The following is a 12,990-nucleotide window of genomic DNA, read 5'->3' as shown; positions in this document are numbered from 1 at the left end:
AAAAATGTTCTTTGAAACCAATGAGAATGAAGACACAACATACCAGAATCTCTGGGATACATTTAAAGCAGTGTGTAGAGACAAATTTATAGCACTAAATGCCCACAAGAGAAAGCAAGAAAGATGTAAAATTGACACCCTAACATCAAAATTACAAGAACTAGAGAAGCAACAGCAAATAAATTCAAAATCTAGCAGAAGACAAGAAATAACTAAGAAGAGAGCAGAACTGAAGGAGATAGAGACAAGAAAAACCCTTCAAAAAATTAATGAATCCAGGAGCTGATTTTTAGAAAAGATCAACAAAGTAGATAGACCGCTAGCCAGAAAAATAAAGAAGACAAGAGAGAAGAATCAAATAGATGCAATAAAAAATGATAAAGGAGATACCACCACTGATCCCACAGAAATAAAAACTACCATCAGAGAATACTATAAACACTAATAAACTAGAAAGTCTAGAAGAAATTGATAAATTCATGGACACACATACCCTCCCAAGTCTAAATTAGGAATAAGTTGAATCCCTGAATAAACCAATAACGAAATCTGAAATTGAGGCAGTAATTAATAAACTACCAACCAAAACAAAGTCCAGAACCAGATGGATTCACAGCCAAATTCTACCAGAGGTATAAAGAGGAGCTGGTACCATTCCTTCTGAAACTATTCCAAATAATAGAAAAAGAGGGAATCCTCCCTAACTCATTTTATGAGGCCAGCACCATCCTGATACCAAAACCTGGCAAAGACACAATAAAAAACGAAAATTTCCGGCCAATATCCCTGATTAACATTGATGCGAAAATCCACAATAAAATACTGGGAAACTGAATCCAGCTGCACATCAAAAAGCTTATCCACTGCGATCAAGTTGGCTTCATACCTTGGATGCGAGGCTGGCTCAACGTAGGCAAATTAATAAAAGTAATCTATCACATAAACAGAACCAATGACAAAAACCAAATGATTATCTCAATAGATGCAGAAAAGTCCTTCAACTAAATTCAACCCCTCTTCATGCTAAAAACTCTCAATAAACTAGATATCAATGAAATGTATCTCAAAATAAAAAGAGCCATGTATGACAAATACACAGCCAATACCATACTGAATGGGCAAAAACTAGAAGCATTCCCTTTGAGAACCAGCACAAGACATGCCCTCTCTCACCACTCCAATTCAACATAGTACTGGAAGTTCTCGCCAGGGCAATCAGGCAAGAGAAAGAAATAAAGGGTATTCAAATAGGAAAAGATGAAGTCAAATTGTCTCTGTTTGCAGATGACATGATTGTATACTTAGAAAACCCCATTGTCTCAGCCCTAAATCTCCTTAAGCTGATAAGCAACTTTGGCAAAGTCTCAGGATACAAAATCAATGCGCAAAAATCACAAGCATTCCTATACATCAATAACAGACAAACAGAGAGCCAAATCAGGAGTGAACTCCCATTCACAATTGCTACAAAGAGAATAAAATACCTAGGAATATAACTTACGAGGGATGTGAAGCACCTCTTCAAGGACAATTGCAAACCACTGCTCAAGGAAATAAGAGAGGACACAAAGGAATCAAAAAACATTCCATGCTCATGGACAGGAACAATCAATATTGTGAAAATGGCCATACTGCCCAAAGTAATTTATAGATTCAATGCTATCCCCATGAAGCTACCACTGCCTTTCTTCATAAAATTGAAAAAAACTACTTTAAACTTCATATGGAACCAAAAAAGAGCCCTCACAGCCAAGACAATCCTGGGCAAGAAGAACAAAGCTGGAGGCATCACACTATCTGACTTCAAACTATACTACAAGGCTACAGTAACCAAAACAGCATGGTACTGGTACCAACACAGATATATAGACCAATGGAACAGAACAGAGACCTTAGAAACAACACCACACATCTACAACCATCTGATCTTTGACAAACCAGACACAAACAATCAATGGGGAAAAGATTCCCTATTTAATAAACAGTGCTGGGAAAACTGGGTAGCCATATTCAGAAAACTGAAACTGGACCCCTTCCTTACACCTTATACAAAAATCAGCTCAAGATTGATCTTGACTTAAATGTAAGACCTAGGACCATAAAAATCCTAAAAGAAAACCTGAGCAGTACCATTCAGGACATAGCCATGGGCAAAGACTTCATGTCTAAAACACCAAAAGCAATGGCAACAAAACCCAAATTTGACAAATGGGATCTAATTAAACAAAAGAGCTTCTGCACGCAAAAGAAACTATCATCAGAGTGAACAGGTAACCTACAGAATGGGAGAAAATTTTTGCAATCTATCCATCTGACAAAGGGCTAATATCCAGAATCTACAAAAAACTTAAATTTACAAGAATAAAACAAACCCATCAAAAAGTGGGCAAAGTTTATGAACAGATGCTTCTAAAAAGAAGACATGTATATACCCAACAGACATATGAAAAAATGTTCATCACCACTGGTCATTAGAGAAATGCAAATCAAACCCACAATGAAATACCATCTCATGCCAGTTAGAACGGCAATCATTAAAAAGTCAGGAAACAACAGATGCTGGAGAGGATGTGGAGAAATAAGAATGCTTTTACGCTGCTGGTGGCAGTGTAAATTAGTTCAACCATTGTGGGAGACCGTGTGGCGATTCCTCAAGGATCTAGAACCAAAAATACCATTTGACCCATCAATCCTATGGCTGGGTATATATTGAAAGGATTATAAATCATTCTACTATAAAGATACGTGAACACTACGTTTATTGAGGCACTATTCACAATAGCAAAGACTTGGAACCAATCCAAATGTCCATCAATGATAGACTGGATAAAGAAAATGTGGCACATATACACCATGGAATACTATGCAGCCATAAAAAAGGATGAGTTCATGTCTTTAGCATGCACATGGATGAAGCTGGAAACCATCATTCTCAGCAAACTATCACAAGAACAGAAAACCAAACACCTCATGTTCTTACTCATAAATGGGAGTTGAACAATGAGAACACATGGACACAGGGAGGGGAACATCACACCCCAGGGCCTGTCTCAGGGTTGGGGGCTAGGGGAGGGATAGCATTAGGAGAAATACCTAATGTAGGCGACGGGTTGGTGGGTGCAGCAAACCACCATGACATGTGTATACCTATGTAACAAAACTGCACATCTGCACATGTACTCCAGAACTTAAAGTATAATTTTAAAAAATTTATAAAAGAAAAAAATACATATTTTTACAGAGGCCATACTAATCTTCTCTGTATCATCCCAATTTTCGTATAAATGCCGCCGAAGCAAGTGCTATTTTATACTCTTTTGTAAGTTTTTTTACTATATGCATATATTTTATTGATTTATTCTTTTAACTATTTCATACCTTGCTAAATATGCATATATTTTAATTTTTGTCAGCATATTTCGGGGTGGGCTTCTGAATCTTTTGAAATGCTTTTGTATTCCAAAATTAACTTTTTTTTGCCATCAGAATCTAGCATTTACTACCAAACATTAATTTTAACTCATACACGTTTCTGCAGTGTCAGGCTTACCCCAGTTCCAGGAAGGCCATCTGCTCTAACTTACTTGGTACTCATTTTGTTCCTCCTCTTGCCTGATGGGCTCATAAAGGTCTTTGAATCCACACAATTCAGGCCCAGAGATGCTCAACACACACGTTCAGGAACCCAATTTCACCACAAAATGTATTTGAAACAAGAGTTTTGTCATCCCTCATTTTTTTTTTTCTTTTTAAAGATGCGATCTCACCATCTTGTCCAGGTTTCCCCTGGGCTCACGTGATTCTCCTGCTTCATCCTCTCCAGTAGCTGGGACTACAGGCACATGCTACCACATCCACTTAATTTTTTAATTTTTCTTTTGTATAGTTGGCATCTCATTATGTTGACCAGGCCGATTTCGAACTCCTGGCCTCAAGCAATCCTCCTGCCTTGGCCTCCCAAAGTGCTAGGATTACGGGCATAAGCCCCTCTGGGCCTGGCCCTGTCCTTCATTTTTACTACAGATTCCAGTTATTCTCCTATAGCCATTTGATTGTGTTTATTGGTGGGCATGACACTCATCCTATTTAATTTTTTTAAAAATAATATAGCCCAGAAACTGATTTCATAAAAATAAAAAAAACTTTTTTTTTTTCTTTGAGATGGAGTTTTGCTCTTGCTGCCCAGGCTGGAGTACAATGGCGCCATCTCAACCCACTGCAACCTCTGCTTCCTGGGTTCAAGCGATTCTTCTACCTCAGCCTCCCAAGTAGCTAGTATTACATGTGCCCGCCACCATGCCTAGCTAATTTTTTGTATTTAGTAGAGACTGGGTTTCACCATGTTGGTCAGGCTGATCTCATACTCCTGACCTCAGGTGATCCACCCATCTTGGCTGCCCAAAGTGCTGTGATTACAGGCGTGAGCCACTGTGCCTACTTTTTTTTTTTTTTTTTTTTTTTTTTTTGAACAGTCTTGTCTGTCCCAGCTGGAGTCGCCATCTCCTCACTGCCTCCCCCCCCCCCCTCCTGCCTCACCTCCCAGTAGCTGGACTACAGCGTCCGCCATCACGCCGGCTAATTTTTTTTTTTTTTTTAGAGACGGGTTTCACCTTGGTCTCGATCTCCTGACCTCAGGTGATCCGCCCACCTCGGCCTCCCAAAGTGCTGGGATTACAAGCGTGAGCCACCGCGCCGGCCTACTCTTCTTTTCTTAAAGAAGGTCTGCTAATGGGCAGGTGGGTCATGTATGGACAGGCATAACTTCTCCTCACCTAGGCCGCACCAGCACCTGCCCTACACAAGCTCCAGGCCTGCCGGCACCTCTGCTCCTGAGATGTATTTCCTCATTAACTTCTCACCTCCCCGCACCAACCCCTTCCCTGGAGTTTCTTTGGTTGTACTGGCTACAGTTTTGAGGGGTTGTTCTCCATACAAATTGCAGCTGTCCTCTGCCACCAAGTGAAAGTGTGCTAGAAGGAGTTCATTGAACGACCCTCTTGTTGCCTTTCAATTTCATACAGGGTCTCACCAATCCACGTGCCAGACAGGCCAGAGAGAGCCCTGACAATGACCAGCTGTGGAGGGATTCATAGATAAAGCCACAGTCCTGCAAGACAGACAGGCAAGTTTCCTCAAAACAATTTTTGTTTTTACACAGAGTCTCACTCTGTTGCTCAGGCTGTAGCACAGTCGTGCCACCTCAGCTCACTGCAACCTCCGCCTCCCGGGTTCAAGCAATCCTCCCGCCAGAGTCTCCCAAGTAGCTGAAACCACAGATGCCGGCCACCATGCCTGGCTAATTTTTGTATTTTTAGTGGAGACGGGATTTCAGCATGTTGGCCAGGCTGGTCTCAAACTCCTGACCTTAAGTGATCTGGCTGCCTCAGTCTCCCAAAGTCCTGGGATTACAAGCGTGAGCCACTGTACCTGGCTGGTTTCTCAAAAATTAAACATAAGTCAGGCTTGGTGCCTGTAATCCCAGCAACTTTGGGAGGCTAAGATGGGAGGGTCTCCTAACTCCGGGAGTTCAAAACTGGCCGGGGCAACATGGTGAGACCCCGCCTGTACAAAAATTAAAAAAAAATATTAGCCAGGCATGGTGGTGTGCGCCTGTGGTCCCAGTTACTGGGGAGGCTGAAGCTGGAGGATCGCTTGAGCCAGGAGGTGGGAGCTGCAGTGAATCCTGTCTGTCCCACTGCATTCCAGCCTGGGTGAAAGAGTGATATCCTGTCTCAAAAAGAAAAAAAAAAGGAAAGAAAAAGAAAAAGAAAAAGGTATAGAAATCTAGCAATTCCACTTCTGGGTATATAATCAAAGGAATTGACTGCAGAATCTTGAAGAGAGATTTGCACACCCATGTTCACAGCAGCATGATTCACAATAGCCAAAAGACGGAAGCAACCCAACCATCCATCAACAGATGGATGAATGGGCAAAATGTGGTCCAGCCACACAGTGGAATAGTAATCAGCCTGAAAAGGGAAGGAAATTCTGGCCCATGCTACAACATGGATGCATCTTGAAGACATTAGGTTCAGTGAAATAAGACAAACACAAAAGGACAAATTGTGTATGATTCTGCTTATCTGAGGTCCCTAGAGAATCAAATTCATAGAGACAGAAAGTAGAATGGGGGTTGCAGGGGCTGGAGGGAGGAAGATGAGGGAGTTAGTGTTTAATGGGTGCAGAGATTCAGTTTCAGAAAAGGAAATAGTTGTGGAGATGGACGGTGGTGATGGTTGCACCACAATGTGAACATCCTTAAATGCCACTGAACTGTACACTTGAAAGTGGCTAAAATGTTCCGTGTGGTGGCTCACGCCTGTAATCCCAGCACTCTGGGAGGCTGAGGTGGGCAGATCACCAGAGGTCAGGAGTTCAAGACCAGCCTGGGCAGCATAGCAAAACCTTGTCACTACAAAAAATATATATATACATACAAAAATCAGCCAGGTATCATGGTGTGCAGCTGTAGCCCCAGGTACTTAGGAGGCTGAGGTGGAAGGATCACTTGAGCCTGGGAGGGGGATGTTGCAGTGAGCCGAGATTGTGCCACTGCACTCCAGCCTGGGTGATAGAGTGAGACCCTGTCTAAAAAAAGAAAAAGTCCCTGATGCAGGGGATCACCTGAGGTTGAGAGTTTGAGACCAGCCTGGCCCACATGGTGAAACCACATCTCTACCAAAATTACAAAAATTAGCTGCGCGTGGTGGCGAGCACCTGTAATCCCAGCTACTGGGGAGGCTGAGGCAGGAGAATTGCTTGAATCTGGGAGGTAGAGGTTGCAGTGAGCCGAGACTGTGCCACTGCACTCCAGCCTGGGCGACAGAGTGAGACTCCATCTCAAAAAAAAAAAAAAAAAAGTGGCTAAAATGGTCAATTTTATAATTATATTTTACCACAATTTTGGAAAGAGAAAGAGAGAGAGAGAAAGAGAGAGGCAAGTTATGAACAAGGAGAACAGGGGATGAGCATATGGCAGGCACTGATTCAGGTCCTTTGAGAGCGAGGCGGGACAGAACCCTTAATCCCCCCAATTAAGGGGGCATGATGTGGTTAATTCTTTCCTCAAATCTACTTATTCATAACCCAGCAGTTTTACAGGGCTGTGTACTTCCCGAAAATTCCCAATATAGATGTTCCCAGCTTACAATGGGGTTACACTGCCTGCTAACCCATCGTAAACTCAAAAAATTGTTAAGTGGGCCAGGCATAGTGGCTTATGCCTGTTGTCCCAGCACTTTGGGACGCCGAGGCGGGCAGATCACTTGAGGCCAGGAGTTCAAGACCAGCCTGGCCAACATGGTGAAACCACTTCTTTACTGAAAATACAAGAATTAGCTTGGTGTGGTGGTGGGCGCCTGAAATCCCAGCTACTCCCGAGGCGGAGGCAGGAGAATTACTTGAACCCGGGAAACGGAGGTTGCAGTGAGACGAGACTGCGCCGCTGCACTTCAGCTCGGGTGACACACTGAGACCCTATCGCAAAATAATAACAATAATAAATTGTTAAGCGGCAGCATCATCAGTATGGTACTGTCTAAATTTGTTTCCTTCCCACATTCCTGTCTCTACTTCCTTAGATTTTGCCAGTGGTTCTCAGTGTGGGCTGACATTGGAAACCCCTGGGGTACAGCGGGGCCTCCTGCCTCCAGGCACCACGGCCTTCCTGCCGTCCCCTGGACTGGACCCACTGATCTGTGCAGGGGTCGGCCAACCCCGCAACAGGGATCGGCTCCAACCCACAGGCGGAGTTCCGCCCTCCGCGTGCTTTCGTAAATAAAGAATCATTCACCCCTAGCTGACGCTCATTCATTTGGGACTGCAGGGTCTGCAAAGCCTAAAATACTGACGAGCTGGTCCTTTTCAGAACACGTTTGCCAGCCCCTGCATGCTGGAGCCCAAGACCAGAAGTCCTGCAAGCCTCTGGAGTTTGCTTCCCGCTGCAGGTCCTGCCTCACAGGTCTTGGATCAGTTACCTGCTCTAGGGACACCCCCTGTTGTTTTGGGCAATACGGGGTGCACCTCCTCTTGCCCTCACAGGGCCTGGGTCCCCTTAGCTCACTGTTCTCCTTGTTTGTGACTGGCCTGCCTCTCTTGCAGAATTGGGAGAGCCAGCAGGGTGGAGGGAGCACGGCTTCATCTGTGAATCTCATAGCTAGCCAGGATCTGGCACACAGTAGGCACTCAAGGTATGTGCTGTCTCAGGGGTTTAGCTGAATGATCTTCACTAAAGCTACATCAAAGCCTAGACTGGGCCGGGAGCTGTGGCTCATGACCGTAATCCCAGCACCTGGGGAGGCTGAGGCAGCTAGATCGCCTGAGCCCAGGAGTTCAAGACCAGCCTGGGCGACCTAATGAGAACCAGTCTCCATGGAAAAAAAAAAAAAAGCACTACATCTGGCGGTGCTTGCCTACAGTCCCAGCTACTGGGGCAGCTGACGTAGGAAGACAGCTTGAGACCTGGGGTTGAGGGGGTGGGCTGAGGCTGCAGACAGCCGTGATTATTCCACTCTACTCTAGCCTGGGCAATAGAGCAAGACCTTGTCTCAAAAAAAGAAATGAAAAAAAAAAGCCCAGACTGACTGTTCATAGGATGAGTAGAGGAGTCTTGGTTTGTGCAGAGAAAACTAGAGAGATTAAAAAAATGTTTGGCTGATTTAAAGCTTTCTCTGACTTCACTTTTGCTAAGAATTTGATGACTGTCATTCTTCTAATCACAATAATAGCAAACAATGCAGGGTTTTTTTTTTTGGAAACAATAGCAAAAATACAGTTTTCATAAAGTGCTAAGTATGATGTAAAGTGCTTTACATGTATATCCTTCACATAATTCTCACAGCAACCCTGTAATGGACACTATCATTATTCCTGGTGTACAGATGAGGAAGCTGAGGCACAGAGAGGTTAAGTGACTTGCCCAGTTTATATACAGCTAGTAAGCGACAGAGCTGAGACTCAAACCAGGCAGCCTGGGTCCAGAGTCCAAGCTTTTTTTTTTTCTCTTTTTGTGGCAGGATCTTGCTCTGTTGCCCAGGCTGGAGCGCAGTGGTGCAATCACAGCTCACTGTAGCCTTCACCTCCCAGGCTCAACTGACCCTCCTGCTTCAGCCTCCTGAGTGGCTGGGACTACAGGCATGCAGCACCATGGCCCAGCTAGGTTTTTTTTTGTTTTTTTTTGGTTTTTTTTTGAGACAGTCTTGCTCTGTCATCCAGCCTGGAGTGCAATGGCGCGATCTTGGCTCGCTGCAACCTCCACCTCCTCGGTTCAAGCAATTCTCCCTGCCTCAGCCTCCTGAGTAGCTGGGATTACAGGCACCCGCCACCACGCCTGGCTAATTTTTTTTTTTTTTAAATAGAGATGGGGTTTTTCCATATTGGCCAGGCTGGCCTTGAACTCATGACCTCAGGTGATCCACCCACCTGGGCTTCCCAAAGCACGGGGATTACAGGCATCAGCCACCGTGTCTGGCCAGGTTTTCTACTTTTGGTAGAGATGAGGTCTCACTATCTTGTCCTGGTGGATTTTTAACTCCTAGCCTCAAGTGATCCTCCTGCCTCAGCCTCCCAAAGTGTTGCGATTACAAGAGTGAGTCAGCACACCTGGCCCAAAGCCAGAGCTTTTAACCACTATGTTACACTGCTTGAGAGTCACAATAACTAATAACAACTCCACTCACAACCATGCAATCGTGGAGCCACCTTACAGGGTCTCAGCAAGAGCCGCCCTTCCAGTAGAGTAGTCACCGGCCCCACCCACTCTGCTGAAGCCTGCAGGGGAGGCTGCACAGGCAAGGCAGACTCCTCTCACACAAGAGGAGTCCAAATCCCAGAGCCGCCTCTTCCTGGCAATGCACCCTCGGCCAAGATCATTAACTTGTTTTCCTCATCCTTAACAATGGGGTTCACAGCCTCTTCCCCAGGCTGTTGTGAGGTTGACATAAAGGACGTCCCAGAGCAGATACAAAAGAGGCCATGTGTGCAGAGGGTGGTGGGTCGCACCATTCAGCCCAATTGGGCCATTCATTTAATGGGATCCGGATACACCTTCGTCTACGGATCTAGCCAGTTGCTGCTGCCTGTTTAGCTTTTGCCTGAATCTTGATCAAAAGTATCTGATAACCTTCCCTGCTTTGTTTTATTTGAAAACACTGTAAACTCAAAAGGGCTTTTTAAGTCACCTCTGGCCTCCTCCCTCCGAGCAGCACTCTCTCCAAGTCACTTTATATACACATACAGCCCTCCTCTCCCTTCTACTAGGAGTAAGACCGTGGCCATGTCTCACTGATGACCCAACAGGATAGAGATGGACAGAGACAGAATCCAGCCCCAACAAAGCACACTTAACTTTCCAGCGGGACACGCCTGTCAAAAATAGGAAATGAGTTTCTGTAAAGCTCTCTCTCTTCCTCCTCTGAGAAAATCAAATTGAGTCTCAAATGAACCCAAAGGTGAAGAGACTGGCTGTGGTTTTATCTCTCTGTCATCCCCCTCTTCGCCCTTCTTAGATTTATTAATTGAAATCAATCTGTGGACCTTTTGGCCTCATGAATTGTAACTAAAGCTGGTACTGAGGGGAAAGGGTTTACGCTAAGGCAACAGCGCCACCTTGTGACCAATATTTTTACTGCTGTCAATGCGCTCCAGCCGCGGACCTCAGAGGGTGGTAATGCAGGTAAAATATGCACAAAATTGCTTCTCGAACCTTCTCAGTTTTGTCAGCTGTTTTTTTATATATATATAAATGTTTTAATATATGTGTTTATATATGTTTTAATAAATGTGTTTTTATATATTTTATGTTTTAATGTTTTTATATATGTTAATATATATTTGTTTTTATATATGTTAATATATATTTGTTTTTATACATGTTTATAAATATTTGTTTTAAAAAATATCTATATATTTGCTTATTTATTTTTCTGCATCTAATCACCCATTATATTTATTTCTAAGAGACGGGTCTTGCATTGTCACCCAGGCTGGAATGCAGTGGCTACGGTCATGGCTCACTGTGGCCTTGACTTTCTGGATTCAAACAGTCCTCCCAACAGACCCTCCCAAAGTGTTGGGATTACAGGCGTGAGCCACTGCTTCCAGCCTTGTCAGCTGTTCAAGTCTTAACCTGAGCATTAAATACGGACTGCACACATGTAAATCACGGATATATAGTACATTGCCTGTTTCTGCATGTACCTCAAGGGTTGTAGACTCCGGAAAATAGGTGCTCTTTATTCACTAGGTGCCTCATGAACACGTTTTGGGCTGTAATGCATTATCATTAACCCATTCATACTGTGTCCCAAACCCTGCAGTGACATCAGAGAGAAAAATGACACATACCATAGAGTCCCTGATTTCGGACAGATTACAACCTGGTCAAGATGATTAAGTTCCTCTCAAATTGCCTTGAATTGGCCTGATACCATCTCCCCACACCCTGTAGCACCCAAATGCAAGGAGACAATAAAATTCAGTGGATTTCAAACACGACCACACTAACTCTAAGGCATTTGTCCCTGGCCAAGAAAATCTAATTAGGAGCTTACTGGAGCTAGCAGGTTCCTTCAACGCAGTCAGTCCTCCCCTCACCCAAAGACAGATCAGGAAGCTCCAGCCAATGGCGCATGTCTGTCTTACTTTGAGAAGGAAAATGGAAGTATCTTTTCTTGAGGAGAGACTTCCCTTCCTGTTTTCCATCTTTTCTTCCTTTTTCCTCTTACTTTTTTCCTTTGTTCCCTCCCTCCCTCCCTTCTTCCCATCTTTCTTTTTAACTTTCAGCATTTCAAATCTCCAGTGGATACATTTCTGGTGAAAAGTCTAACTAGAAAAAAAATTGGGGCACTGGTGGTGGTGGTAATGCTGGACTTCTACAACGCCGATTATCTCAGGGTACTCAGAAAATTCTAATGGCTATAATGAGTGTCTTTTATAAAGAAAAATTGGAAACCTAAGTTGATTGTTTCTTAATAAATTCAGTTTGTTTGGCAGACAACATATCTCCAGGTGGAGTATGTTTATTTTTTATTGTTTTTTATTTTTTTTTTATTTTTTTTATTTTTATTTTTTTTATTTTACCTTTCACCTTTAGATGAAACAGGTGGAACCCCTGCTTTAGCTAGAAGTAGGTGCTGACCTCTAGTGGACATATATAGCACTACAGCTCTACACAGAAGTAGGTGCTGACCTCTAGTGGACATATGTAGCACTACAGCACTACAGAGAAATTGCTTAGGGAGAATACTATTGAAAAAGGCATTCTAGAAAGATTGCTATGTTTTCTGCTTTTGCGGATCCCTCCCTCAGGATCCTGAAAATTTCTCCTGTACCTTCCACATTTTGGGAGTGCTACAGTTTGGGTATTTGACCCTCCAGATCCCATGTTGAAATTTGGCCCCCACCATTGGAGGTGGGCCTACTGGCAGATGTTTGGTCATGGGGGCAGATACCTTATGAATAGATTAATGCCCTGGGCAGGGGGTTAAAACGAGCTCTTACTCTGTTAGTTCTGGAGGGCTGATTGTCAGAAGGAGCCTGGCCCCTTCACCCCCACCTTGCTTCCTTTCTTTCCATGTGGTCTCTGCACACAACAGCTCCCCTTCACCTCTGCCCTGAGTGGAGGCAGCCAGAGGCCCTCACCAGAAGCACATGCTAGCACCACACTCCTTGAACAGCCTGCAGAACCACGAACCAAATTAAACATCTCTTCTTTATAAATTGCCCAGTCTTAGGTATTCCTTTATAGCCACATAAAATGGATTAAGACAAGGAGCCACAAATCTGCAATTCTTTGGCTGATAAATTACCAAATATAGCTAACCTAACTAGCTTCCTCCCTTTTGCATATGTCTGGCCTGTCTCCTGGCACCTCTGCTTTCTCTTCATGAAGCACCCAGGTAACCCATTATCCAGAGCTCTTACTAATTCTATTCAGTGTTTGTTTCTTGCTGCTGGGGCAGGAGATGGAGAACAAAGGGAATGAGGGAA

The 12,990-nt window shown here is 43.9% G+C and overlaps 1 non-coding gene across 1 annotated transcript; it reads right to left on the bottom strand.

Moving 5' to 3' along the window:
* Positions 1 to 3,195: 3,195 nt before the first annotated feature.
* LOC115834916 lies at positions 3,196 to 3,299 on the bottom strand. The gene has a single exon (XR_004029905.1). It is a non-coding gene; the product is annotated as a U6 spliceosomal RNA (small nuclear RNA).
* Positions 3,300 to 12,990: the final 9,691 nt, after the last annotated feature.

Source organism: Nomascus leucogenys, chromosome 4, assembly GCF_006542625.1.
Source record: "Nomascus leucogenys isolate Asia chromosome 4, Asia_NLE_v1, whole genome shotgun sequence".
NCBI lineage: Eukaryota > Metazoa > Chordata > Mammalia > Primates > Hylobatidae > Nomascus > Nomascus leucogenys.
This window is presented reverse-complemented; position numbering and strand designations above follow the sequence as displayed.